Source organism: Globicephala melas, chromosome 20 (assembly GCF_963455315.2).
Source record: "Globicephala melas chromosome 20, mGloMel1.2, whole genome shotgun sequence".
Taxonomy (NCBI): domain Eukaryota; kingdom Metazoa; phylum Chordata; class Mammalia; order Artiodactyla; family Delphinidae; genus Globicephala; species Globicephala melas.
Window position 1 is genome coordinate 29,502,337 of NC_083333.1, and position 26,374 is coordinate 29,528,710.

The 26,374-nt window shown below is 55.6% G+C and overlaps 1 protein-coding gene across 6 annotated transcripts in view; it reads left to right on the forward strand.

The window, feature by feature from the left end:
* Positions 1 to 26,374, forward strand: part of SEPTIN9 (septin 9) — a 165,151-nt gene that overhangs the window by 115,270 nt on the left and 23,507 nt on the right. Inside the window, exon 1 of one of the 6 annotated variants that reach the window (XM_030837809.3) lies at positions 10,041 to 10,292. The exons of 4 other annotated variants lie outside the window; for them this stretch is intronic. The gene's annotated coding sequence lies outside the window, so the exon portion shown is untranslated. Of the gene's footprint in view, positions 1 to 10,040; positions 10,293 to 18,177; positions 18,253 to 26,374 lie in introns of those variants that run through there. One more of the 6 variants, XM_060290092.2, reaches the window with a different exon arrangement.

The following is a 26,374-nucleotide window of genomic DNA, read 5'->3' on the forward strand; positions in this document are numbered from 1 at the left end:
CGCCCCCCCACCTTTTGGGGTGTATGGTTCTTTGAAATGCTATCACATACGTAGGTTCATGCAATCACCGCCACAATCGGGAGACAGAAGTGTTCCATCACCAGTGAAAGTTTTGCCTGGTTCTGAACTTTATCTAAATGTTACCATACAGTATATACTTTTTTTTTTTTTTTTGCGGTACGCGGGCCTCTCACTGTTGTGGCCTCTCCCGTTGCGGGCCACAGGCTCCGGACGCGCAGGCTCAGCAGCCATGGCTCACGGGCCCAGCCGCTCCGCAGCATGCGGGATCTTCCCGGACCGGGGCACGAACCCGCGTCCCCTGCATCGGCGGACTCTCAACCACTGCGCCACCAGGGAAGCCCCAGTATACTTTTATTTTTGGCTTCTTTCACTGAATCTTATGTTTGCAGGATTTGTTCCTTTTTTTTTAAAATGTACTTTTAAAAGAGAAATTTCCCAGAAGATCTTTTGGATCCACCATTAAGGTTTTGAAAGCACAGTTACATGAAACTCATCGGTAATCCAAACTCTTCATGTCCATCAGTAGTCTCTGCTGATTCTTCTCTGTGCTTCCGCCGGGGAGCTGGCAGACACTGCGTTCCTGCAGGCTGTCTTCCCTGCTCCCACGCCTGTGGAGGTACCAAGAAGAGGCAGGGAGGCATCTTTGTGGAACGTCTGCTTGGGTGCCAGGCTCATCGCCAGTCTGTACCATCTGTACTGGGCTTAGATGGCTCAGTGCCGTCTCTTTCCTTTTCGTCTTCCTTGAATTCTGGTGAGGGAAGAACCCCTTCCCCCCTTCGACAGATGTGAAAAATCACTCGCAAGAGGTAAAGAAATTTACCTAAAGTCACTCAGCTGATAGGTGGTGGAGTCAGATTTGAACACCCATCCTTCTGACCTCTAAGCCTGGGTTTCCTGGATAAAATGGGAACTTGAGTGGCTTGGACTGCAGGCCCTGGAGTGCTCGTAAATGGGACTGCTGGCCCCTGGGCAGGGAGGGTCTGGCACAAGGGGATGCCCAGGTTTGTGAAGCCAGCTGGGAAGGGTCAGTGTCCCCTGTTGAGTAAACAGCCGGAGGTCATGTGCCCGCTGTTTCACAGCCTTGAATTTCCTGAGCTGCCAGTTCTGGGAGGAGAGAAAGGAGAGGAAAGAGCTGGGCTGGGCTGGTTTGGGCCCAATTCCCAATTAAACAAGCTGCTTAGTTTCCCATGAGGGGCGGTTGTACCTGCCCCAGGGTCTTTGCTGAAGGGAAGAGGGGTTTCAGGCACCCCAGTTAAAAGTGGGTCTGGGGCTCACAAAACCTCATATCATATGCCCTAAGCAGCCGCAAAAGCCCTCAGCCCTCACGTCTGACACCCAGGCCTCCGCCCCGAGGGAAAAGCAAGGCTTCTTCGGCTGGGGCATTTTCTGCCAGGTCATGAAGACGGGCCTGGAGTCGCCAGCTCCCCTCGGTTAGAAGCTTCATGTGGTTTTCAAAGCACTTTGACATGGTTAGTTCAAACCACCCTCCCCAAAATCCCACAAGGGAGGGCAGGAAGTTTGAGCCACCCTCCTCGCGAGCAGCCAACTAGCAGGTGGGTTCATCGCCCTCGGTCTCAGTTGGGTAAATGGAGGCTCAGGGAGGTGGCGCCTCGTCTCCGGGGCCACCTGGCCAGTTAGTCACGGGTAAGCTCAGGGCTTTGATTCCCCAGTGCCTGCGAAGATTGCTTGCATTTAAAAAACACAGGCACTGTCTCAGTGACCGCCTGGGTGCCTCTGTCTAGCCTGAGAAGCAAACATTTGACAGTCCTGTTTCCTTCCTCTCACCAAACACGACCTGCGTCCGTATTTATCTATTTATCGTTCCCATGTTGACTTTAGAACTTTTACTACGCGCCTCTGTTTCTCTCAGTAACGTATGCCATTGTTTTACGCGTTGCAAAACGACGTAACCAGGAGCATGTTCTGTAAGTAGCCTTCTGAAGCTTACTCTGTTTGTGAGTTGAGGTCATCTGCACCAGTGCCTGTAGTTCTGGCCTGTGCCTTTTCTCTGCCAAATGGTCGTCAGCGGGCAGACACACTATAGCTTTCTGTGCTCCCCTTGATGGACATCTGGGTTGTTTTCATATTTTTTTGCCTTTATAAACCATGCTGCTCCGGCCATTCTTGTGTCCCCTGGTAATTTAGGAATTTGGACTTAAAAATCTTATTCCAAGACCTGTGGCTGCCCCAGGTAAGCTACCACCCTCCCCGTCTTTGGGACTCATGTTCTCCACTCCCACCCCTCCCTAACCTGTGTCCAGAGAGGCTGGATTGGTCCGATGTCTGGCCTAGAGCAAGAGCAGAGAGCTGATGGGCTTTTAAGTCTAAACCAGGGTTTCCCAAACTGTGTTCTCTTTGGGCTCATTAATACGCATTAGAGAGGCAAAGGGGGTTCCACAGTCCAATGAGTTTGGGAAATAGTTAAAGACTTTGAACTTTTAAAAAACTCACATTGTAGAATTTAGTTCAAAAATGTATTGAAATGTATTTGTAAACATCCAAAAGAATGACTGTAGAGGGTAGCAATTGCCAAGTCTGTTTGACTGCGGAAACCTTTTGGGATGGGAGCACCCCGCAGAGCAGGCTGTCCTGCTTTAACAGACTTTGAGAAACGGGTCTAACGTGCTGGCTGTGGGTGGGGAAGGTGCCGGTCTGCAGTGAAGAGGGTTTTTTTGGGTAAATGTTGGGGAAGGAAAACTCTTCCTCTACCCTCTTAGATTCAGTCATTGGGGGTCTGCAGATTAAACTGACAAGAGCCACGTTAGCACGAGGAACGACAGACTTAAGCATGTACATAAGGGAGTTCACAGAAAACTGTGACTCAAAGGGGCGTTAGAATTTGGGGCTTATATACATACCTTCTTAGTAGGGGAAGGGGAGGGGGAGAAGAGCACTTACTGGAAAACAAAGGACTCTGGAAAGATAAATGGGCCCTTAGGAGGAGAGATGGAATATAGGGTAGTTTTGTGAGAGTATCTGGTAGGTGTGGTTTGCAGACTTCTCTGCTGTGATAGAGGAGGGGAGGGGACTGATGACAATTGCATTCTTCTGGAAGGCTCTGCGTTTAGGCAGATAAGATTTAAGGAACTCAATGCCTTCTCTCCCACATCGTATGCCGCAGTAGTGTATCCTGGACCCCTTTCTGGGTGTCCTTCTCTTGTTCTCTTCCAGGTGCCAGCCAGGCAGTGGGCAGTGTGCAGACCCTTAATAAAAAGGCCAAGCCTTACGCACTGAATTGGCCGGGGCGCCTCTGGCCCGGCCCCCGCCCCTGCCACTGCGGGAACTGTTGACCCATCCCACTCACCCCCCCCCCCCCCCCCCGCGCCCGTGTGTCTCTTGGGCACACCCAGCTCTAAAATGTTGTCAAGATCTCACCAAATCTCAGGGCTGTGTATGTGTCTGTCAGTCCTAACGGTAGTTCTCAACCTAGGCTACCCACTGGAGTCCCCTGAGAAATCTTTTTAAAATTACCAACCCCTAGATGAGTTAAATCAGAATCACTGGGGTGGGGTCCGGGCATCTGTATTTCCTAAAAGCTCCCCTTGGAATGGTAGTGTGCCACCAGGCTTGAGAACCTCTTTTCAGAGGCCAAGCAAATACCCTGCCCTTTCTGCTTGCTTATCCCCTACCCCCCCGGTAGAACCTCAGTCCCCCCCTTCTAAATACTAAACCATGTATTGTTTGACTCAAAAATTTACCATCTTAGCTGCTAAAGCTTTTGTTTCGGTCCTTATTTCTGTGAAGGGTAAGGAGGTCCAGAGTGTCACACGTAATGGCAGCCTGGAGCGCCCCCGCCTGGCGGTCCTCCCTCCTGACACCCTGGAGAAAGCCTTCAGGGTCAGACACCCCTGACGCGATAGACGTCCTTGGTTTCTGTTTGAAATCAGTGCAGGATCTGATTGTTTTGTTGCTGGGTGTTCAGAATTCTGGAAGGAGGATGGGGTGGTGGGGTTGGAAATGTGCCGGGGGCTACTGCTCAGCTACAAAGTATCCTTCACACCAGAGTAACAGAGTTGGCTGCCAAGGAGAGTTAAGATATCATCAAATAATTTCTGACACATTGTTGATTTAATGATAGCTTTTCAAGAGGAAAAAGAAATGTGTATTAAAGGTGCCTGCGAGGGGAAGGTGCAGCCTGACAGTGGGGGTGGGAGAAGCACTTCTTACAAAGGAGGAAATGGGGCCTTCCTGCTGCAGAGTTCCACAAACATTTATGGGGCCACTACGTAGGAACCCAGGAGGAGGTAAGTTAGCCAGGCAAGTGCTCCGGGTCAAGATGTGAGGTGGGAAACACGAAAGGGGGCGGGGGTGGTCACATCTGATGGAGAAACATCCGGAGGGCTTCCTGGAAGTGGTGACTTCTAACAGGGGATTTTAGATGGGGTTTGGGAGACTACAGGGCCTGGATGAAGGGCATAGGGTCCTTAGAACACAGTATGTTTGGAGATGTGGCTGGCGGGAAGGTGGTCAGGGCCAGAGGCGGCGGCAGTCTGGGTGTCGTGGCTGAAGCTGGTGATGGAAATAAGGCCGGCCTCTCCTCTCCTCGCATCCCAGAGGAGACCCCCGTGTGCTGTCTAAACCCCTGCCTTGGGAGATGAGAGAGGAAGGTCGCCCGGAGAAGTGCCCTTCTAGGAGGGGTGCTTAATGCATGCCACGTGCTGCCTCTGAGGTCAGATGGGACGGAGGAACTGGAGGCTGGCCATGAGGATTGTTTCAAGAGGTCGGTTTTAATGGTGAAATGGGCAGAAGCCAGATAGCAAAGGTTAAGAAGTGAGTGGGTGGTGGGAGGGTGGAAGCCGCCGTGTAGACCAACTGTTAAGAGGCTGGATTGTTCAGGGAGGAAGAAAGCAAGCCTACAGTGGAGGAGGGAGCTGGGCCAAAGGAAGGGGGCTGGCCTTATTTTTGAGATGAGGGGCAGCCTGAACGTTCTCCTAGGTCAAGTTGAGAAGGAACTGGAAAAAAAGAAAGATGCCAACCCAATGTGGCAGCTCACCCCTGCGGGCATTGCTCTGCTGCAGAGAGCAGCTGTGCGGTAGGGCCCCTCTCGCCCCCATGCATGCCTGGGCCTTCGCTCTGGGGTTTTGGGGGTTACCCCCAGGGACAGTCGGGGCTCGTGTGTGTGTGCCAGCACCTCTCTGAGGCCTGCCTGCCTCTAGGCAGGGGGGTCCCCACCCCCCCACCCCTGGGGGCATGTGGCTGAGTATGCTTCCTGCCCACTGCAGCCCCCAGGCCCACACTTCAACCCGCCCAGCCCTTCCCCTGTCCCCCTGTTGGGGGGGAGCCCAGCGAGCTGCCCACAGAGGAGAGCGAGGGATCTTTTTCTTGGCAGTTGACAGGAAGCATCTGCTGCCTCCCATGGGGTCTGCCCGGGGTGGGTGGGAAGAGAGCTGGCAGGTGGGCTGAGCTGCTCGGGCTTTGGGCTTGGCAGGAGGAACGTTCAGGACCTGGGAACTGGGGTGGGGGGGCGGTATGTGTGTGCATGTGTGTGTGCGTGAGTGTGAGTGTGCATGAGACAGGGAGGGAGGGAGGGAGGATGCTGTGTAACCACTTCCTCCCCTTCCGCCGCTGCTGCATGCTAGAGCAACGTCTCGGGCGTCACATGAGTGCCCCTGTCCTGCAGGGCGGGCGACTCCCGCAGAGGCTGCTGTGCTCTTCACCCAGTTGACCCAGCTGGAGGTGGGAGCCCCGACTACCCCTCTGTGGCTTCCAGAGTAGGATCCTGCTGCAGGACATCTGATCAGTGCTGCCGCCCCTGGCGACCTTTCTGTTGGGGGTTCCCCAGGGGGGATGGTGGGCTCTGCTCATGGGCAGGTGGAAACGGCCCACAGCATCCTTGTCCAGGACACCATGGGACCCCCCTCTCCACTGCACGTCAGCTGGTGCCCAGCGAGGGGAGCTTCCTTAGTTTTGTGGGGGTGAGTCGAACTCCCTCCCCCAAAACCTGACTTAACACCCCATCGGGTCTGGGAAGGGTCCCGCTCATGGATGCATGGCCTGGAGCAAGTTCCCTCCAGCTCTGAGTGTTTGTTTCTTCATCCTAACATATACGGGTCGAGTTCCAGACTGCAGGGCTGTATGAGTTTCCTGTGGCTGCTATAACAAATTACCACACGCTCAGTGGCTTGAAACAATAGGATTTATTCTCTGGCAGTCCTGGAGGTCAGAAGTCTGAAATCAGGGTCACTGGGCTAAGTCAAGGTGTCAGCAGGGCTGGTCCCATCTGGAGACTCCAGGGGAGAGTCTGTCCTCACTTCTTCCAGCTGCTGGTGGCTGCCGGCACTGCTTGGCTTGTGGCCACATCACTCCACTCTGCCTCCAGCATCACCCGGTTATCTTCTCTATATTCTTCAGTTTTCCCTCTGCGTCCCTCTCATAAGGACCCTTGTGATTATGTTTGGGGCCCACCCAGATAATCGGGGTAATCTCTGCATCTCACAATCCTTCGTCACCTCTGCAGCGTCCATCCTGCCATGTAAGGTAACATTCACAGGTTCCAGGAAGAGGGGGCGTGATTCAGCATCCCCCAGGGCTCCTGAATTGTCTCAGGGCCCTTCTGGTTTTAAGGTCTAAGATGGGAGAAGAAACTGGCTCAAGTGAAAAAAGGACACGTTAAATTCTTTTCTCTTTAATCTACCGTGAACATATTCACATTGTTGTGCAACCGTCACCACTATCGAGTTCCAGAACATTTTCATCACCTCAAAAGGAAACTCCATATCCATGAAGCAGTCACTCCCCGGCCAACGCCTGCCCCCACCTTGGCAACCACTGCTTTCTGTCTCTATAGATTGTTTTTTTGTTTTTGCGGTACGCGGGCCTCTCACTGTTGTGGCCTCTCCTGCTGCGGGCCACAGGCTCCGGACGCGCAGGCTCAGCGGCCATGGCTCACGGGCCCAGCCGCTCCGCGGCATGTGGGATCTTCCCGTACCGGGGCACGAACCCGCGTCCCCTAGCATCGGCAGGCGGACTCCCAACCACTGCGCCACCAGGGAAGCCCTACAGATTGTTTTTTAATCACTGTAATTCTGTGTGACTTTGAAGTCAATAAAAAGAAGCATGTTGAGGTACTTCGGGGAGGCCGGCGCCTAGATGCCTGTGCACGGAGAAGCACGAGTTGCAGTAGCTCGGGTGTCTGGAAGGGTTCCTGGCTCCACGCTCCCGGGGAAGCTCCAACAGCCCAGCTCACTCGTGAGCCGCTGCTTTTGAGTCAGGGGTGCATCCTGGCCTGAGCACCTGTGAGCCAGGTAAGTGAGGGAACCCTGGAAGGGGGGGGGGGTTGGCAGTCGCAGGAACCGACATCTTTGGAATCGTCTGACGGATGCTTAGCGCTCATCTGGCAAAGTGACTCTTAGGAGAAACTCTGTTCTTTCTGACGGTCGAATCTGAGAGTAATGTCCCCATACGTTCCCAGAAAGGGGACACTGATGTAGGGATCAGTGGCCTCAACAGTATCTCACAGTAGATGCTTCTCTGTGTCCTGTACCACCCCCCGCGTGGCTGCATACACGGTGCTAAAAATGATCCCGATAAACGGCCCTCCAAGGATCTGGTGTCATCTCAGGATGAAATTGAGGCTATCGAGAGCTGTACTGTCCAGGACATGTGGCTCCTGACCACTTGAAATGTGACCAGTCCAAATCGAGAGGTGCTGTAAGTAGAAAATGCTCGCTAGATTTTGGTACGGAAAGAAAAAAGAATGTAGATATCTCAAAAGTTTTTATGTTGATTACATGTTGGGTTGATAATATTTTAGCTCTTTAGGTGAAGTAAAATGCTTTAAAATTAACGTCACCTGTTTCTTCTTACTTTTTTACTGTGGCTCCTAGAAACTTTAAAATTATGTACGTGGCTGGCCCGTCTGTGGACGGCCTTCCATTTCCGCCAGAGGACTGGATGGGCAGCTGCGCAGGCGTCGGGTCGCTCTCTCTAGATGCCGAGTGTGTGCTGAGCAGCAGTGGGCTCTGAGCGCTTCCGGGGGGCAGATGTGCTGTGTTGGAAAAGCCCCTGGACTGGGGGGCTTGTCAGGCGCAGGGATTCCCTCTCCTGTCCTCTGGGGGCCGCCGTCAGTGACAAGTGAGGGGAAGGTACGAGAGGAGCTTGTCACGTATACAGAGCACCCAGGCCGCCTCCTGGGCCAGAGATCTGGGGGTTGGGGGAGACGGCGGGCAGGGCGAGGGCTGGGCTTGGAGAGCAGCTGGTTGGCGCCCAGGAAGGGGTGGTGGGCCCTGGGAGTGGATTCTGGGGCCAGAAAGCTGGGGGACAGAGTGAGGCCAGAGATGAGAAGGAGGCTCCAAGGGGAGCGCTGGGGGTCAAGGCGTCTGCCGGGCAGGCGTGGAGCGGAGGCTCTGTGTTAATTAACCCTGACACCTGGCCTGGCCTCCTTTGTGCTGGTTCCTGGAGCTGCTTTTTAGGGCCCAGCCCAGTGGGCAGGGGTGTCAGGAGGGGCTGGGCCTTCCCCACTCTCTGCCTAGGAAATCACCTCCTTGGAGGACAGGGAATTGTATTTTTTGAATGGCTGCCCTTCCTGTTTCTGGACACACATCTCACTTTAATTCTTGCAGCTGGAGTTGATTACACCCATTTTACAGATGGGGAAGGTCCAGGCCAGCAGATGTTGAGTAGTGGGCCAAAACTAGTTCGAGTGAAGGGGCCTCCATCTCGTTTTGACTCTGAGGCCCATGTCTCGGATCCACCACGGCCTCCCGCCCACTGAGGTGCCCACTGAGATGCAAAAGAGGTCTCCGGACATGCAGTCCCTCCCGCGGACACTCCCCCGGCTCTGGCCAAGAGCCTGGAGACCCATGGCAGCAGCTCTCCATGGCCACTCCACATGCGGGTGTGGAAGGGTGTGGGACACAGCCCCCTGAAGCCTTTGTGACAAACCCCAAGACCTCAGAGGCCACTGGGGAGCAAGTTGCCTGTCAGGGGTGGGAGTGGCCGCTGCTGGGGTGAGCTGGCTGCTGAGGGACATGGTGGTGGACGTGGTCAGCCTGCCCATGTGACTGGTGGGGCGGGTGCTCTGGGGCCTTACCCACCCACCACGCGGGGGCATCTGGGAAGGGAAACCCTGGGTGTGGCCTGGCCCACGAGGGCCGGGCTGGAGGTCTTTATCCCGGAGGCAGAAGGATGGACTGGCTGGTGTCACTGGCCCTAAGACAGACCTCCCAGGTGTCACTCAGGCTCTTGTGCACTTGAAATAACCACTCCCTGCCCCAGGAAGACCCCCACACCGGCCCCCCGCAGCTCTCTCCTCCTGTGGGAGTCGGCCTGAGCGCAGTCAGCCCCGCCTGTGCCTGGGAGTGACTCACTCCCTCGGGGTCAGAGGTCGTGACACAGGCTGGATTTGGCAGATCCCAGCGTCCAGGCCCAGGCCCAGGCCCAGGCCCAACAGGGTCGATCCCAAGCTCCCTCCTCTGGGGACCACCCAGCCCATCCCCTGAGGGGGTCTCGGCACTTCCCAGGGGCTTGCAGGGAGGAGAGAGAGGAGGAGACTCCGTCACTCATTCCCAGGCCCTGAGGGGCTGGAGAGGCAGGAGCTGGATCGGAGTCGGAGCTCCGGGGCTCCAGGAAGAAGAAAGAGCTCTGGGTGAGCTGGCCACCACCTCTGCCTCCCCAGCCCCTGCCCGCTCCTCTCTTCTCCCTCCCGGGGTCATTGCCACCTCCGCACGCACAGCAGGGCTGGCTGTGCTCCCACCCGCAGCTGCCAGGAAGCCTGGACCTCCTGGGGAGGGCGGCCTGTCATCCGAGCTGCTCGGGGTCAGAACCAGGTGGGGGGGGGGGGTGCACCTGGCAAAGAGGGAGCGAGGGCGGGGCGGCGGGGAGAGAGGGTGCCCGTGGGCAGCGTCAGATTCTTGGCATCGCCCTGAACGCACGGGCTGGGAAAGCAGGGCAGCCTGGCTGGCTGGCCAGGTGAGCCTCTTTCCTTTTCTCTCTTTCCCGGACTCCTTCCCCGGGGACCGTGTCACTCCCTTTGGGGGTGACTCAGGCAGGCTTGGGAACTGGGCTCCTTGGCATTTCCTAGGCACCCAGGGCGGGGGTGATTGCCGGGGGCGCCCCTTCTCTCCGCCTGCCCCCCCCCCTCGGCAGCCCCTCGCCCTGCCCCCTCCGCAGGGAGGCCGTCGCGGTCCCTCCCTACCTCGGGCCCGCGCTCTGGGAGGCTCCTTGTTCCTCGGCCACAAAGCCTCTTTGATCCTCTGCTCGGCTCCGAGCCATGTGACCCGGTGGGCGGGCCGCGCTCTCAGGCGGCCAGCGCAGCCCGACTCAGCTGCTGGGTGAGTCCTCGCTCCCTTTGTTCCCTCCAGCCTCGCACCGCTTGCAGGGGCCCCTCAGGTGGTCCGGCTGCCCGGCAGCCCCCTCGAGGGCCGGGCGGGAGCGGCGCCTCCCCGGGGGCCCCCGGGTCCAGCCCCCCGGCCGGCGGGACAGCCCCCGGGCCCCAGGAGCGGGACGGTGGGATCTCGGTCTTCACTCGGGGCCCAGATTTTCGGGCGCGGAGCAGAAGAGAAGGGCTTTGTGTGCCACAGCCGTGTCTCTGTAAATATTTGGCCAGCTACCCGAGTGGTTAAGTCCTTCTCGGCCAGGAGTTTCTTGGAGCCCATTTCCCTTTCGCAAGGGGCTTCCCTGACTTCCAGGAGGGCTGGGAAGATCTGCGGATTGGCCACCAATGCCTCTTAAAATCGTCCCGTCCAGATGGTCAGCCGTTAGGGGTAGGCGGCTCCGAGGACCTGCTGGAGATTAGTTTCAACAGATGCTAGAAATGCCGGAATCAGAGATCTTGCGGGCGGCATTGCGATCTGGGGAGTTTCTGCTGCAGCGTGTCTGGATTCCTGGGAGGTGTTTGGGATGTGGGCGATGTTCCTGGGAGCGGGCCGGGGGGCGGTGGAGGGGTGGCGGTGCGGGGGGCTGGAATGCGAGTGCTTTGCTGGAGGATGGAGCGAGGGCGTCCACCACGTCGTCACGCCGTGCAGAGGAGCAGGGGTGAGGAAGCGGCTTCTCGGGGACGTGCCTTCCGAGGGGCTTTCCAGCCCGGCCAAGAAGTTGGGAGAACCCCCAGACTCAAATCCCACAGCCAGCCCGGCACGTCACCCTAGGCACCAAAGCTGGAGGGCCGAGGTGCTTCACAGGCAGTGCCATCTGCTCTGAAACTTCATCCCAAATGTGCCCTGGGTGTTGACTCAGCCTCCAGGCTGCTGCCCTGCGTCCTGGTCTCCCTCCTTTCCTTCTGCTGTGAAATCTGCTGGCATTTTTGTCCGAGGTTTGGGGAAGCATCTCTGCTCACCAAAGAGACGTTTGAAATTCCTTTCCTGGAGAAAAGTGTGCTGCCCGGCAGAGGTGCATACAGCGGGTTTCTGGTCCATACAGTGGGTTTCTGGCCCGTGGGGACAGCACCCTCGTTGGGATTCAGTTTGGATCCCGCATGGAAAAACCTGTTGGGAAGGAGGGAGAAAAAGGCCCTGTGTCCTCATAATTGTGTGTGCTTTCCCCGCCCTTCATTCATCGTTGTTTTGCCTTGAAACTAGGGCCTCCATGGGTGTTTACACAAATGTCATTTCTCTTTGGCAACCTGGGGGCTCCTTTTCAGGAAAGAGAAAGAAGAACAAGTTTGTTTAACCCTCTGGGGGTGGGGAGCCAGCATCCGCATGACGCCTCTTTGGAAAGGGGGGATTCCCACCGCTCTCCCCTTGGGTCCTTTCTGGGTGAAGACATGGCTGGGGAAGGGGGCCACTTCTGTGGCTGACCTCTCCTTACGCCCGTCTCGGGGGACCTGCGTTGGTCGCTGACCCTCTCCCACCCCTCCTGGGCGTCCCTGCTGCCCCCATCATTTCCGGGTTGTGGCACCTGCGGTACTGTTGGGTCTACTGGTTTATGTCTGCATTTCCGCCAGACGCCGCACCTCGTGGCCGGCACTGTGATCGGGGTGCTGTCCGGTTCCGCTGGCGCGTGGGGAGGATCAGGGCCCCGGGCATCTGAGATGGAGGAGAGAGCCCTGTTCTGATGGGAAGGGGGAAGCCAAAAGGCAGAACACAGACAGTGCTGTCATTGGGTCCCACCAACCCCAAGCCTTGTGGGGCCCGTGGGGTTACCCCCTGAGTGCCAGGCCCACTGCCCCAGGCCTCCAGGACAGGGTTCACAAGGGCTTTCACCCCAGAAGCCCTGAACCCCTTAGGGTAACCAGGGTCCCTAGGGCGCCTTGCCTCCCCACCCCCTCCCTGATCCCCCGGGCCACCGTGCCCGCCCCACTTCCTGTTGTGTCACCACCAGCCTGAGCTGCTCTGGTCAGATAGGGCAGCTTTGCAGGAAAGAGGTTTCCTAGGGGCTGAGATGCATTCGGCAGAAGGAGAGACCCCCACCAGCCTGGAGCAGTGCCAGCTTCCTACAGTGTCAAAGGTCTCTAGGCTGTTTTAGGAAGCCTGTCACCCCCTGAACGGTTCACTCTTGGGCTGGCTTTCCCATACCGCCAGCGGCTCTGGGCTCCTTCACTTTCCCGTTGGCCAGGTGTGTAGGAAGGAGGACTTTATTTTAGCGTGTGAGGGTGAGGACAGACGCGTGCTGGCCACCCCAAGTCCCTGGCCAGCGTCCTCTGCAGTGGCCTTCTACACCTGCTGTTCCCCCCCGTCCCTCTCTTCAGCCCTCCTCTCCCCAGCCCTGGTTTAGACCACTGATACCCCCGGGCTTCAGAAAGATGCGGGGTTGGATGTGGCCTGGTGCGGAGATCCCGGTGGCCCAGCTCCCCACAGGAGGGGAGTCTCGGGGAAGGTGACTCCAGCAGAACTCAGCCCTTGGCCGGGACTCTTCCCAGCCTTCTGCCTCCCAGCGCCGGGCTTTGATTTGTTCACTGCGTGCCAGCCTGGCTCCTGGGACAGGTAGGGGCCTGTTCTCAGAAGCTCAGTGGAGCCTTCTGACGCCTTCCCGGGAGCACTCCTGCGGTGGCAGCCGGGCACAGCCAGCTCCGAGGGCGAGCTTGCTGGGTGAGCAGACTGGGGGCCCGGCGACGGTGCAGGTCTAATCACAGCCGGGAGGGCGCCTTGCCCCACCTGGCGAGCCCTCCACCTGCCCACCTCCCAGCGGGCTCACCAGGAGCCCTGTTGGGGGCTGGCAGAGGTGGCGGGTGGAACATCTCGCCCTGGGCGTGGGTGGATGGGTGGGGTTCAAGCCTGCCACTCCCTTCTCTTTTTATCTGTGTCCTGTGGAGAAGGGCTGAATCCCGAGAGGCCCACGGAGCTTTGATTCCAACTCTGCAGGGGCCTGTGTGGCCACTTGTCCTCATCTGGACTCACCGGTCCACCTTCAGAGCAGAGTTAATGATCAGCTCGTGGGGGCAGCTTCACCCCACCCGCCCTTCTGGGGTGCGGGGCTGGGCCGTGGTTTGGAGGGAGGCCGTTCCAGCTTAAATGTGATTTTTAAACCCTTTAATCTGGGTTTGGTAGCCGGATCATAGCAGAAACACCAAATTTCTTGTCGCTCTCCTGAAGCTGGGAGTGGGGTGAAAGGTCAGCTCCTGAGCACCCAGGCCACCCTCGGAAGCTCCCGGTTGGGGTTCTGTCACCGACGCTGACCCCCACAGGGAAGGAGGTCCACCAGCCGCTGGGGTGCCCCGCCCTCTGTTCCTTTGCGCCTGGTGTGCAGCACCCCCTTCTGGGGCCATGTCCCCCAGAGGGGATGCCAGCCCCTGTCCTGCTCTGTGCGTGCCAGGCACTGAGTGCCCAGTGAGGCAGTCACTCCCATGGCATTGGAAGAGCGCCCTTGCTGGTGTCCCTGGTGGAATGTGCCCGTACCTCCTCCAGCCTCCCAGATCCTTATCGCTTATCTTATCTCCCAGGCCTGTCACCAGGCCTGTCACCGGGCTCTGACAGCAGATAAGGTTTTCCTTTCCTGGGAGCAGGAAAGTGAGTTTCCCTCCTGCGTGGAGGACATCCCACACCAGGTGGGGACGTCCGCGTCCTGTCCGTGAGTCTTTCCCTGGACTGTGCACTTGGGTTGTGTGTTCTTGGTCTTTGTGGCGGCCTGGACGCCCCAGGTGCTTGCTCGGTTGCTGTCGGAATAGATGCGCGCACCACGTGGTTGCAGCGTTTCATCTTTTGTCCAAATGCTCTTGTGGTTTCTGTGAGACAAGCTCGAGAGGGCCTTATAAGAACAGACATTTGTTTTGCTCTCTTCATACAAGCTCTCCTTGGAGCCTTTTTTTTTTTTTTTAAAGATAAAGGACCAAAGAGCAGCATTTCTTCCATGATTTGAATACATTCTCCCGGGGCAGGGGACTGGACCAGATGACCCCAGGCTCGCCCCCATGCTCTGGTGCTGGGGGAGCCGTAGGGGAGTGAGGACAGGATCCCAGTCTTTTGTTCCTTGTCTGCCAGGGACAGAGGAAGAGCTGCCCGTTGCTGGGGGTCAGCTGTGGGCCCCGGAGACAAACGGCCGCTGGATAGCGGCCCCGTTGAGTCAGAGGGAGAATCGTTGTTGACTGTAGCTTGGGGGTCGGTGGGGGCCAAGGGTGGGCAGGGGTGCAGAGGGCGGAGGGGGTGTCACAGACCCCATGGGGGAGCAGGTGGGCAATGCACCACCTATTGGCCTCACTCATCTGCCCCCGGCCCTGCGGTGACGGAGGGCACGGAGCAGAGGCACTGCCGCCACTTTGCAAACCGCATGCTCTGCTGATGTCACTCTGGTCACCCCGGTGGCTTTGCAGTCAGCCTGCCAGGCCCCAAACCCCACAACCAGCGCTGTCTGGCCAGGTTTACTCTGGCCAGGTGCCCGGGGCCCCCAATCTTAATGTCGAGGAGTTTCATTGAAGCGACCTTTGTCACCAACTGCTGGAGCTGCCTCCCTCCCTCCCTCCCCACGTGACGGAGGTGGGGACCAAGGCCTAGGTGTCCACGACAAAATGTCATCCTCCCAGACTTTTCCTCGTGGGAAAAAGAACACGTTTTACGGGCTTTTGTTTGCCCTTGGTTTAAGTGTAGATGTTGAAAAAAGTGGGAAAACAGAAGGATCTCCACTGTGTCACCTGCTGCCCGGGAGGTGCTGAGGGCAGGTGGGAGGGGCCTTTCCGTCGTCTCTGGCCGCTTGCCGTCCACTCCGCCTCCACGGCCACCCTCTGGGGCTGGAGTGCTAGTGAGGAGCGCGGTCGGGGCAGAGGAGGGGACCCGGGGGGTGTGGGGCTGCGTGTCCAGGTGGCAGCGGGGGGAGGGCCGATGTGGCGGCTTCTGCTCAAATCGCTCACCTCCGGCAGGGCCACCCCGGCACGGCACCCGCTCAGCAGATGCCCGCCTCCTGCTTGCCTGACACAAAGTTCCTCAGCTGTCCTTTTCCATCTTTCCAAAGTCTTGCCTGTCTCCCCAGCCTCCTCCAGGGCTCGCTGTGAAACTGGATGGCCTGGTCCCGTCTCCCCGAGGCTCCTGGGACCCCCCTCCACCATGCGCCAGCAGCCACCTCTGTCCCCATTCACTCCTTCACTCCCTCGTGCGTTCATCCACCAGTGCTTTTGGGGGCACCTGCTCAACAATCCTGAGCGGAAGGGGTGCCACTGTGCTTGGGCGCCAGGTCCCCCGTGGGCCACGGAGGGAAGGACAGGAGACCTCTGTGTGCACCTCAGTTTCTGCATTCAGCCTGCTGCCAGTTCGTCGGGTTGTGGGGAGACATGTGAGCTGGGGATGGGGGGGGTTGGTCCTCCGGTTTTGTGGGGTGGGTGGAGGGGAGGTAAACCCCCCTCCGTGGGTGCCCCCTGAGCTGGCTCCTCGTGGGGCTCTCCGATGACGGCTGGGGAGTAAAGAGCTGATTCACACTACGAGGCACCCGGAGACCCGAGTGCGAAAGTTATAATTAAAGTTGCTCTTGAGCAACGCAGAGGCCCGTCTCCCTCTGCGGCCTGTGCTAATAACCCTGTAAAAGTGGGACTGAACTGAATTCTCTCTAGTTGTGGCTTGTTTGGCATCCTTAGGGTTTGGGAAGGGGAGGGAGAGGACTTGGGCTTCTAGCAGATTTGGGGTGGCTCCTACCAAGAGGGCCCAGGAAATCTGGCAGCGGCCCCCCCAGCAGCTCCGGCTCCCCCCAATCATTTCCTTCGGGCCTGCGCTGAAGATGCTGCCCAGACTCAGCCCCTGACCGGTCGGGCGGGGCCGCAGGTGGGTGCCGGGCCTGAGTCCTGCTGCCGGGGGGCCGCTGCACCCCGCTGGTTCAGGTATGTGGAAGGGGTCTGAGTGGGTGTCTTGGGAAGCAGAGGTTTTCCCCTCTTGTCCCTCCTGCCCAGGGATTCAGGATGAGCCAAGTTCAACCTTTCTGATTGCTTATGGGCTGTGTTTTTATCTCCACTTCCCCCTCCTTTCAGGGTGAGGTTTACGGCTTCCGTCTGTAAAAGGGGCCTGCTCCCGGGTCATTCTGTGACTTGACAGGTTCCAGCCCATGACACCGAGGGCCCTTTTTAAAAATTCACGTCCTTATGAGCACTGGTGGTTTGAGGAGCAGGCTGGGCAGGTATAGAAGTCACCAAAGTCACCTGGGCTGCGGAATTGTAAGGGGCCGGGGCGCCTCGCAGGCCAGATGCTGGGTCAGTGCTGGGGGCTGGCCGTGGACCAGAGGACACAGTCCCTGCTCTGATTCCCTGGGGAGCTCAGCCATCAGCCTTCTTGTTGTTGATAATAGCTTTATTGAGAAATAATTCACTTTCCAGAAAATTCACTCCTTTAAAGTGTACAATTCAGTGGTTTTTGTATATTCACAAAGTTAGGCAACCATCACCACTAATTCCAGAATATTTTTATCACCCCTCGAAGAGATCCATTAGCAGTAGCTTTCCATTCCCAGCTCCCTGCTCCTGGCCCCTGGCAACCACGTATGTGCTTTCTGTCTCCATGAATTTGCCTATTCTAGGTATTTTGTATAAGTGGAATCCTATAGGAGGTGGCCTTTTCTGTCTGGCTTCTTTCACTTAGTGTAATGTTTTCAGGGTCCATCCATATGTAAACATGGCCATGTTCCATTTCTATTTATGACTGAATAGTATTCCATTTGATGGCTGCATCCCATCCTGTTTATCCATTCATCAATTGATGGGCATTGGGGCTGTGTCCACTTTGTAGCTCTTTAGAATCACGCTGCAGTGAGCATTGGTGTCCAGGTTTGGGTGCGGGTGTGTGTTTTCATTTCTCTTGGGGTCACTGGGGAAAGCTTGGCTCACCAGCACTGAGTCGGGGGTGCCCTGTTGGTCCCTCGGGCCCCACCCCCAGTGGCTGTGAGCATCTCGCATATCATGTCTCGAATCTGTGTGTCTGTGCAATTTGCTGGGGGTTCTTTTGTTTTCACTGTTGAGTCCAGAGCCAAGATCTGTGGAACAGGATGAATCGACGTGGAATCAATGCATGGATGAGTTGGGGGGCGGGGCGGGGGCAGAGAAGCTCGTTGGGTCCGCAGCTGGGGCCTGTCGCTGCCTTCCAGTTTCCTTTGCCTGCATGGGGCCCAGAACAAGGCAGAAAGGGGAAATGGAAGGCTTGTGTGTCCTCTTCCAGGGAGACAGGGAAGCATGCAGCAGTGAGCTAGTCGCAGTGTGAGAGGAAGTGGGTCGATGGAAGGAGTGGGTGGGTTTGGCGTACCCTCCCCCAGGGGGACCTGCCCCTCTCTCCACCAGCCTTGGCCCCGAGGGGGCGTGGGGGGGTAGGAGGTGTTTCCTTCCTGGGAGGGTGGAAATGTAGGGTGGGGGGCTGCCTCTGGGATCCAAGGAGGGGGTGAGGGTGGCCGCAGTTCTCCCAGATCTGCAGGAGCTACATGCTGCAGCGTTTCTGATGTTCTGTGCATCACACGCAGAAAAGGTAAGCTGTAGAGAGAATGCATGTCGGTTGTTTTTTAAACCACCGCGCAAGTGCATCCAGGAAAGGCCTACCCCTGCACACGTCTGGGCGCCCGCTGTGTCCACTCTCAGCTTCGCAGCCCGGGAGCGCGCTGGAGAGGGCCCACGGGCGCGGTCTCGGGTCTCGGGAAGGCGGTCTCGGGTCTCGGGAAGGCGGCGGAGCGGCCGGGCTCCCTCCCTCCTCCTCTGGGCCCTCCCCGCCCGGCAGCTGGAGGGACCTCTGCTTCTCACCAGTTCTCAGGCAGAAATTACCATATGAATGTGGCTCCTTCCCGGAGCCGCCGGCTGGGGAGACCTGGGAGGGGACAGGCTCCCACCCTCGGGGCCCTCCCGGTTCTGTGCTGACCGTGGCACAGATCGATCTGGTGGAAGACGCCGGGCGTTTTCGATCCACAGTAGGTCCCCTCTGGATGCGGAGGGTGCGGGGGGTGGGTTGGGGTCTGCCTGCGGGCAGGGCAGAGCCTGCTGGGTCCCAGCGAGTGTGGGAGGCCCTGGAGACAGGCGTGCTCCCTCCTTTAGCTCTCGTCTCAACTTGTAGGAGAACGTGTTGTTACTGTAGCTCTTGTTATTTTGGTCTGATGTCAAAAGTCTCAGCTAATTACAGCAGGAAATGTAGACTCTAAGGAAGGATGTGAGGACGAGGATAGGGAAGGACAGATCTGAGCGCTTTGTAAACTGTAAAGTGCTGTGCGCAGGCCAGCCCAAGGGTCAGCCCTCCTCTGATGGCCCAGCCCGGCCCCTACTTGTGTCTCGATTTAATACCCTTTGGCAGTTGGCCAAATCACTCTTAAGTTTGGGCTGGTGATACGTCACATTGAACTGCTGGACAGCAAATTAACGGATACCTAGTGACTGGTAGCCTGTCCACTTCACGTAGGGGACCCACTGCTCGCCAAAGCCCCGGCCAGGCAGGCCAGGCCAGCTGCAGCATGGGTGCAGCGTGGCTGAGGTTTCAGAGTCAGCACAGAGCCCAGGGCGGGTCCAGGTGTTCGGGCCTGAGCCCCCTGCACACCAGCCCTGCCTGCCTCAAGCTTCTGGGAGAGACCCCACGTGCCTTGAAGCCCCAGTTAGGGGTGGGTGAGGAAGGTGGTAGGGATTAGGGACCACCCAGTCTCCCCGCCCCAGTGGGCGCCTCCATCCCCCCACTGACTGTTTCCTGAGCAAAATGTCCTGAATGGGCAGGAGCTGTCCCAGGATGTCCATCCATCCTTCCGCTGAGGTGCTTTGTGGCTGCAGAAGGAGGACGGAAACCGGAAATTGTTCACATCTCATTCACACGCTGCTGCACACTGAAAGCCGAATGAGGGGGAAGCCCATGGGAAAGGTTGCAGGCCAGCACTGCGGGAACCTCGCGGAGGGGCCAGGGCTGGAGAGGCGCCACCTGGATTGACCCGGGAGCAGTGGCCGGCCCCGCGATGCTCTGGGAAGAGAGGAGGGCAGGAGGAAAGAGCAGTGAGCTCACCTTTCATTCATTCATTCATTCATTCATTCATTCAACATCTTACTTACTGGGCGCTCGAATGTGTAAGGTTTTGTGAGCAGCAAAGGAGACAGACCCAGGCGTTCAGCAGAGGAGGATAAAATCTTCAATTTCAAGTTGTGCTCAGGGCCACTCCGGAAGAGAACCACGGGACCCAGCGGGAGTCCCCCTGAGCAGTGCTGGGGGAGAACCTCTCTGAGGAACCTTGTTTGAGCCGCAGAAAGGAGCCAGGGAGACGGTGCACATATCAAAACTGGAGAGGTGGGCATGTGCTTGTATTTTATTAGCAAATTAGAGCATTTACAGCGCCAGGCACCATTCTCTGTGCTTTGTAAGTATCTGGTTTGGTCCTCATAGTACTCTTACGAGGCAAGTATTGTTATCCCATCTCACACATAAGAAAATTGAGGCACAGAGAGGTTAAGTTACTTGCTCAGGGTCACACAGGGAGTCTGGGATGGAACAGGATCCCAGCCCCAGGATTCTGGGGCCTCGGGATCTTGTATTTTCCCAGGTGCAGGGAGAACTAGTTAGGATTTCAAGCCAGGGGGATGATGCAATTAATTTCTTTTAAACAGGCCTTCCTGGTGCTTTGAGAGGTTGGACTGCGGGGGAGGGTAGTTGATGGCGATGGTTTGGATTGTGGGAGCCATGGAGGGAGGGAGGCAGGGCGACTGCCTGCAAGATGTGTGTTGGATTCGGATTGATAGGACTTTGGGGTGGATGATTGGATCTGGGGAGATGGAAGCGGCGGGGGGACCAAGGCTGGCCCCTGGATTTCTAGCTGTCATAAATGGATGCTTGGAGATGCCATTACTCACAGGGGAGGGGGTGGGGTGGGGAGGGTAGGCTCGAGGTCCAGAGTTCAGTCTGGGGCATGTTCGGTGGGAGACATCTAGACTTCCCTAGGGCAGGGGCCACAGGTACCCAGTTCTGGGCAGGGGGCCTGCCATAGCGGGACGTCTCTTCTGAGTCATGATGGACTCAGGGGACCGGTCAGGTTGGCACTGGTGTATGAATCTGGACAGAGTTTGGCATTCGATGCCCAGAGGATGGGCGATAGGTAGAGGAGGAGCCAGCGAGGCAGCTGGGAACCGATAACCAGAGACAGAGGAGAATCAGCAGAGGAAAAGCTGGGCCGTCAGGGCTGCATCCCTGCGAGTTGGGGTGAGGGGTGACCCCTGTGCGTTTGCTCTTCAGAGCGTGGGCGGCTCCATCTGGCCAGAGCCCCAAGCCCAGAGATGCACCCAAGCTTCACGCACAGCGGGGGCCGCACGGGCCGCAGGCAGCTGGGCCCTTCCTGCTTCGCTCTGGTGTCCGACCCGCAGGGGGCTCAGGGGTGTCTGTGCACCCTGCCCGCAGCCAGCTTCTCCCCCGGGCAGTGGTTCAGGGGTGATGAGCGTGTCTCCCAAGGGTGTCCAGGCAGCTGTCCACACACACTGCTTTCTTCTGGAGTGAGCCTGGGGTAGGCGGAGGTGTGTGTCTCTGAGGCTGCTTGGATAGGCGGGCCATCCATCCTCACCCTCACCTCAGAGAGCGTTTGAAGTCGTGGCTTAGGGTGTGTCCTAAGATTTCACAGGCCTGCTCTGGCGCATCCGCTCCCCTGAGTGGCTTCCTTGGGAGAACAGGGGCTCAAGGTTGTGTGGGGCGGGGAGCAGTGGGGTCTTCCCGCTAGGCAGGGCTCTGAGCAGCCCTGCAGGCAGGTGGGCACAGTCCAGGTGGGCTGTCTGCAGAGCGCACGCGGAGGGAGCCATGTCAGGGGCCTTGCAGGTTCCCAGGCCATGAGCACACTTCCTGACCTGCTGCCCCGAGTTGGCCGGGGTGGTGGTGGTGGTGGGGGGACATGACTCCAGCTCCCCCCAGGTCACATCAGCCCGGAGCTGGGGCTGCCATTGGATGGCTGACATCGTTCTAAATGGTCCAGAGCTGCTGACCCTTCGTTTCTTCCCCCCCCCACAACCTTCCCAGACCCTCCAGCCAGTGGTACGAAGTGTCCTGCCTCCTTAAAGGGTCATGGGTCAGGCTTCCACTCCTGTCCCAGGAATTCCCCCCTCCCCGCTTGTCCCCCTCCCTGGCCCTGCCCTTAGCCCCTGCCTCTCTGAAGGGACCAGGGCCCGGGGAGACCTTAGGCAGCATCCCGGAGCCTGAGTGGACGGATCTGCACAGGAGAAGGGCATTGCTTGATACCTTTGAGGGGAAAAGCTCTTTTCCTACTTAGCGCCTGGCAGCGGGACGCCCTGTTGCACCCCAGAGACCCCTGTCTAGTTCGTGTTATTTTAAATGATCTCATCAGTTGCGGGAGGTGGAGCCCCCAGCGCCCCCAGCCTCCCCAGCCATGGAGCTCTGGTGTGCATCTGCTGACAGTCCTGCTGATAGCAGAGGGGGCTGGGGGAGGGATGCTCTGCCCCTCCCCCCCCAGGGGGACATCCCTGATAAGAGGAAATTCCACCCTGTGACAAATGGCTACTTTCCACCCATCAGAGGGGGGAGGTCTTTTCTTTCTCTCTTTAACTTGGCAAGCATTTGCCAAGAATCAACGGAGGAATCTCTGTGGCCGGCCGCTTTGGACTCGGTGGGCGGGCTGGCCAGGGCCAGATTCTGGGTTTGCCTTGGGGCAGGGGCCCATCACGCTGGAAGGTTCCCTGGGGTGGGAGGCGGCTCAGGGGCACATTCCCTGATCCTGCGAGGTGAGTGGGCGGTGGAACAGGAAACGAAAGATAAATCCCTTGACACAGGAAGTCGGAGGCCTCTTCCCTGACCTTCACTGCAGGCCGCTTTTTAGGAAGTGAATGGGATGGAGTGCAGGTTGGAGCCTGCTCTGACCAAAGATTGATGTCTCAATAGGCCGCTGAGCCCGGGTGAGGAGCTTTGCTGGAAGAGGAGGCGGGAGGCGGGCTGGAAATGAGAGAACAGAAGGGGCCTCTTCCAGAAGGGGGGCGGGCTCGGAGTTGGACGCTGTCCAAATCTGGCTCTAAAGACCGATGCCAATTGAAACCGTGTTGGCAGAAATGAAGAGCTGCTTGAGATTCTTTCCTGGACAAAAGAGAAGAAGTTTGCTTCAAAGGGTTTGGCAAGAGAAAGAGGCAGGCAGTAAGAGTGGAGAACGCCCCCCTCCAGGACTTTGGGGCGCCCTGGGCCCCTGAATGAATAGAATCGGGTGAGAACGGCGCTGTTCCTGCCGTGACCTCTCCCAGGTCCTGCAAAGGGCGCAGGGTCGTGGGAACTCTTTCCACCCAATCTCTCCTCACACAGAAACCGTAAAACTGAAGTTTCATGTTGGGTCTCCTCTTGGGAAAGAGCTGGGGCTCCAGCGGGGAGAGATGCAGCCCTTGCATTTGCAGAACCCTGGCTTTCTCTGCAGAGGCCTTCACCTTTGTGCTCGATTTCTAAGCTGGGTTTCAGGCCAGAGGGCAAAGTCTCAGATTTCTGGCCTCACGCTTACCCATCAGACTTCGGGGAGATGCTTCCTGCCCTGTACAAAGTGTGAAGTGTAATTCGATTTGGAATTAGTTACCAAATTAGATGAGCCATGTGCACTTTAAAAATTCACGCCTTGATCCCTGACTGCACAAATTTGCAAAATTCGGTCGTTTATAGTCAGTGTTTCCATCTTTAGAAGGGAACAGGAAGTTCCCCTGTGACATTTATGGGGAGTTTGTAGTGGCTTGGCTGGCTTAACGGGGACACAAGGAAAAGCAGAATCCGGTAAATGGGAAAGGATTCTGTTTCAAAGCCCTGCAGAGAATGGCACCCCTTACATCCCTGACCCACCCCCCACCTCCCCCCCCACCCCTCCCCCTCCCCCACCCCACCCCCGGCTCGCAGCTTTCTCCTCCGGCTCAGGGATGGAGACCAGCTGTTCATAGCCTCTTTTCCCGCCTTTGATCGTTTTTTAAATTTTTTATTATTTAAAAATATTTTTTTTTGGCTGTGGCACGTGGCTTGTGGGATCTTAGTTCCTTGACCAGGGATCAAACTCATGCCCTCTGCAGTGGAAGCTCAGAGTCCTAACCACTGGACCGCCACGGGATTCCCTGATTTTTTTTTTTAATAAGTTTATTTATTTATTTACTGATTTATTTTTGGCTGCATTGGTCTTCATTGCTGCGTGCAGGCTTTCTCTAGTTGCGGCGAGCGGGGGCTACTTTTCGTTGCGGTGTGCGGGCTTCTCATTGTGGTGGCTTCTCTTGTCGCCAAGCCGAGGCTCTAGGCACGTGGGCTTCAGTGATTGTGGCTCGTGGGCTCTGGAGCACAGGCTCAGTAGTTGTGGCGCACGGGCTTAGTTGCACCGTGGCATGTGGGATCTTCCCGGACCAGGGCTCGAACCTGTGTCTCCTGCATTGGCAGGTGGGTTCTTAACCACTGCGCCACCAAGGAAGTCCCTCCCTGATCATTTTTTTAAACTCTTTCTCACCCTTCTCTCACCATGGAACCCAGAACATCTTTGTATGTTGAGAAGTTCAATTCAGAGATAATGTGATTAAATTCTAAGTTCTCATTAGACCAAATTAATTTCATCAAGAAAGCTAGGGTGGGCTTCCCTGGTGGCGCAGCGGTTAAGAATCCACCTGCCAGTGCAGGGGACACAGGTTCGTGCCTTGGTCAGAGAAGGTCCCACACGCCACGGAGCAACTAAGCTTGTGTGCCACAACTACTGAGCCTGTGCTCTGGAGCCCGTGCTCCACAACAAGAGAAGCCACCGCAATGAAGAGTAGCCCCCGCTCGCCGTAACTAGAGAAAGCCCGCCTGCAGCAACAAAGACCCAACGCAGCCAAAAACAAATAAAAATAAAATAGAAAAATAATAAAATAAAAGAAAGCTAGAGGTTCTTTGATGAATCCCCCCAGATTGTCCAAATTTATTTGCATGTGTCTGTCTTCATGTGTATTTTTTTTTTAGGGAGAATGTCCTTACCTTTCAACAGCTTCTAAAACAGGTTTGTGATACATACACAAAAGTCCTGAATTGCTGTGCCAGACTGGGTTCCTTGCATGTAAGGGACTACTGTGAATCTGCCTGGAAGTTTTAGGCTGATAAACATTTGAATAAATGAAGTTCATGTTCCTATGTGCCACCACTGTTTTCATTCAGACTGATTTTAAGCCTATAGTGTTTTCTTTTTGTTTGTTACTAAGTAATAGGTACTCAGTAAATATTTGTTGAATGAATCATTGTTGTGGTCCTGGTCCACCAGGACCCCAGGATCTTTTTCAACCATTATCGTTTATAGCCATTTTTAAAAATTGAAGTATTGTTGATGTACAATATTATATAAATTACAGGTGTACAAGATAGTGATTCAGTTTTTAAAGGTTATACTCCATTTATAGTTATAAAATATTGGCTATATTCCCTGTGTTGTACAATATATCCTTGTAGCTTATTTTATATGTAAGAGTTTGTACCTCTTAATCCCCTACCCCTATCTTGTCCCTACCCCTTCCTTCTCCCCACTGGTAACCACTGGTTTCTTCTCTATATCTGTTTCTGCTTCTTTTTTGTTATATTCACTAGTTTGTTGTATATTTAGATTCCACGCTTACGTGATATCATACATTATTTGTCTTTCTCTGTCTGACTTATTTCACTTAACATAATACCCTCCAAGTCCATCCATGTTGTTGCAAATGGCAAAATTTCGTTCTTTTTTGTGACTGAGTAGTATTCCATTTTGTGTGTGTGTGTGTGTGTGTGTGTGTGTGTGTGTACACACACATACATATGCACCACATCTTCTTTATCCATTCATTTGTTAATGGACACTTAGGTTGCTTCCATATCTTGGCAGTTGTAAATAATGCTGCTATGAACGCTGGGGTGCATGTATCTTTTTGAATTAGTGTTTTTGATTTTTTCAGATATACACCCAGAAGTGGAATTGCTGGGTCATATGATAGTTCTATTTTTAGTTTTTCAAGAAACCTCCACACTGTTTTCCACAGTGGCTGCACCAGTTTACATTCCCATGAATAGTGTATAAGTGTTCCTTTTTGTCCACATCCTCGCCAACGTTCGTTATTTGTGTTCCTCTTGATGATAGCCATTCTGACAGGTGTGAGGTGGTATCTCACTGTGGTTTTGATTTGCATTTCCCTGATGATTAGTGATGTTGAGCATCTTTTCCTCTGCCTGTTGGCCATCTGCATTTCCTCTTTGGAAAAATGTCTATTCAGTTCTTCTGCCCATTTTTTAATCAGGTTTTTTTTTAAATGTTGAATTGTATGAGCTGTTTGTATATGTTGGATATTAATCCCTTATATGTCATTATCATTTGCAAATATTTTCTCCCATTCAGTAGATTATCATTTCTTTTTTTTTTTTTTTTTGGATGGTTTTCTTTGCTGTGCAAAAGCTTTTAAGTTTAATTAGGTCTCATTTGTTTACTTTTGCTTTATTTCCTTTACTTTAGGAGACGAATCCAGAAAAACATTGCTACCATTTATGTCAAAGAATGTTTGGCCTATGTTTTCCTCTAGGACTTTTATGGTTTCCGGTCTTTTAGACCCTTAATCCATTTTGAGTCATTTCTGTATATGGTGTGAGAGAATATTCTAATTTCATTCTTTTACATGTAGCTGTCCAGTTTTCCCAGCACCACTTATTGAAGAGACTCTATACCCCATTGTATATTCTTGCCTCCTTTGTTGTAGATTAATTGACCATAAGTGTGTGGGTTTATTTCTGGGCTCTCTATTCTGTTCCATTGATCTATGTGTCTGTTTTTATGCCAGTATGGTACTGCTTTGATGACTGTAGCTTTGTAGTATAGTCTGAAGTCAGGGAGTGTGATTCCTCCAGCTCTGTTCTTCTTTCTTAAGATTGTTATTATAGCCATATCTTTGACATCTTCTCCAGGGCAGTTTCTTCTCCAAGGTCTACCCGCCTCTGTACATGTATCCGGTTTCCAGACCCATCGCTGTCCTGTTCTCTTTCGTTCACCCACATTTCCTGAGCTGGTTAATAATAGTGTCTCCGTCAACTTAGTCACTTGTACGAGAAGTGGGGAGTCATCTTTGAGGCCCCTGGGGGTTTTGTCA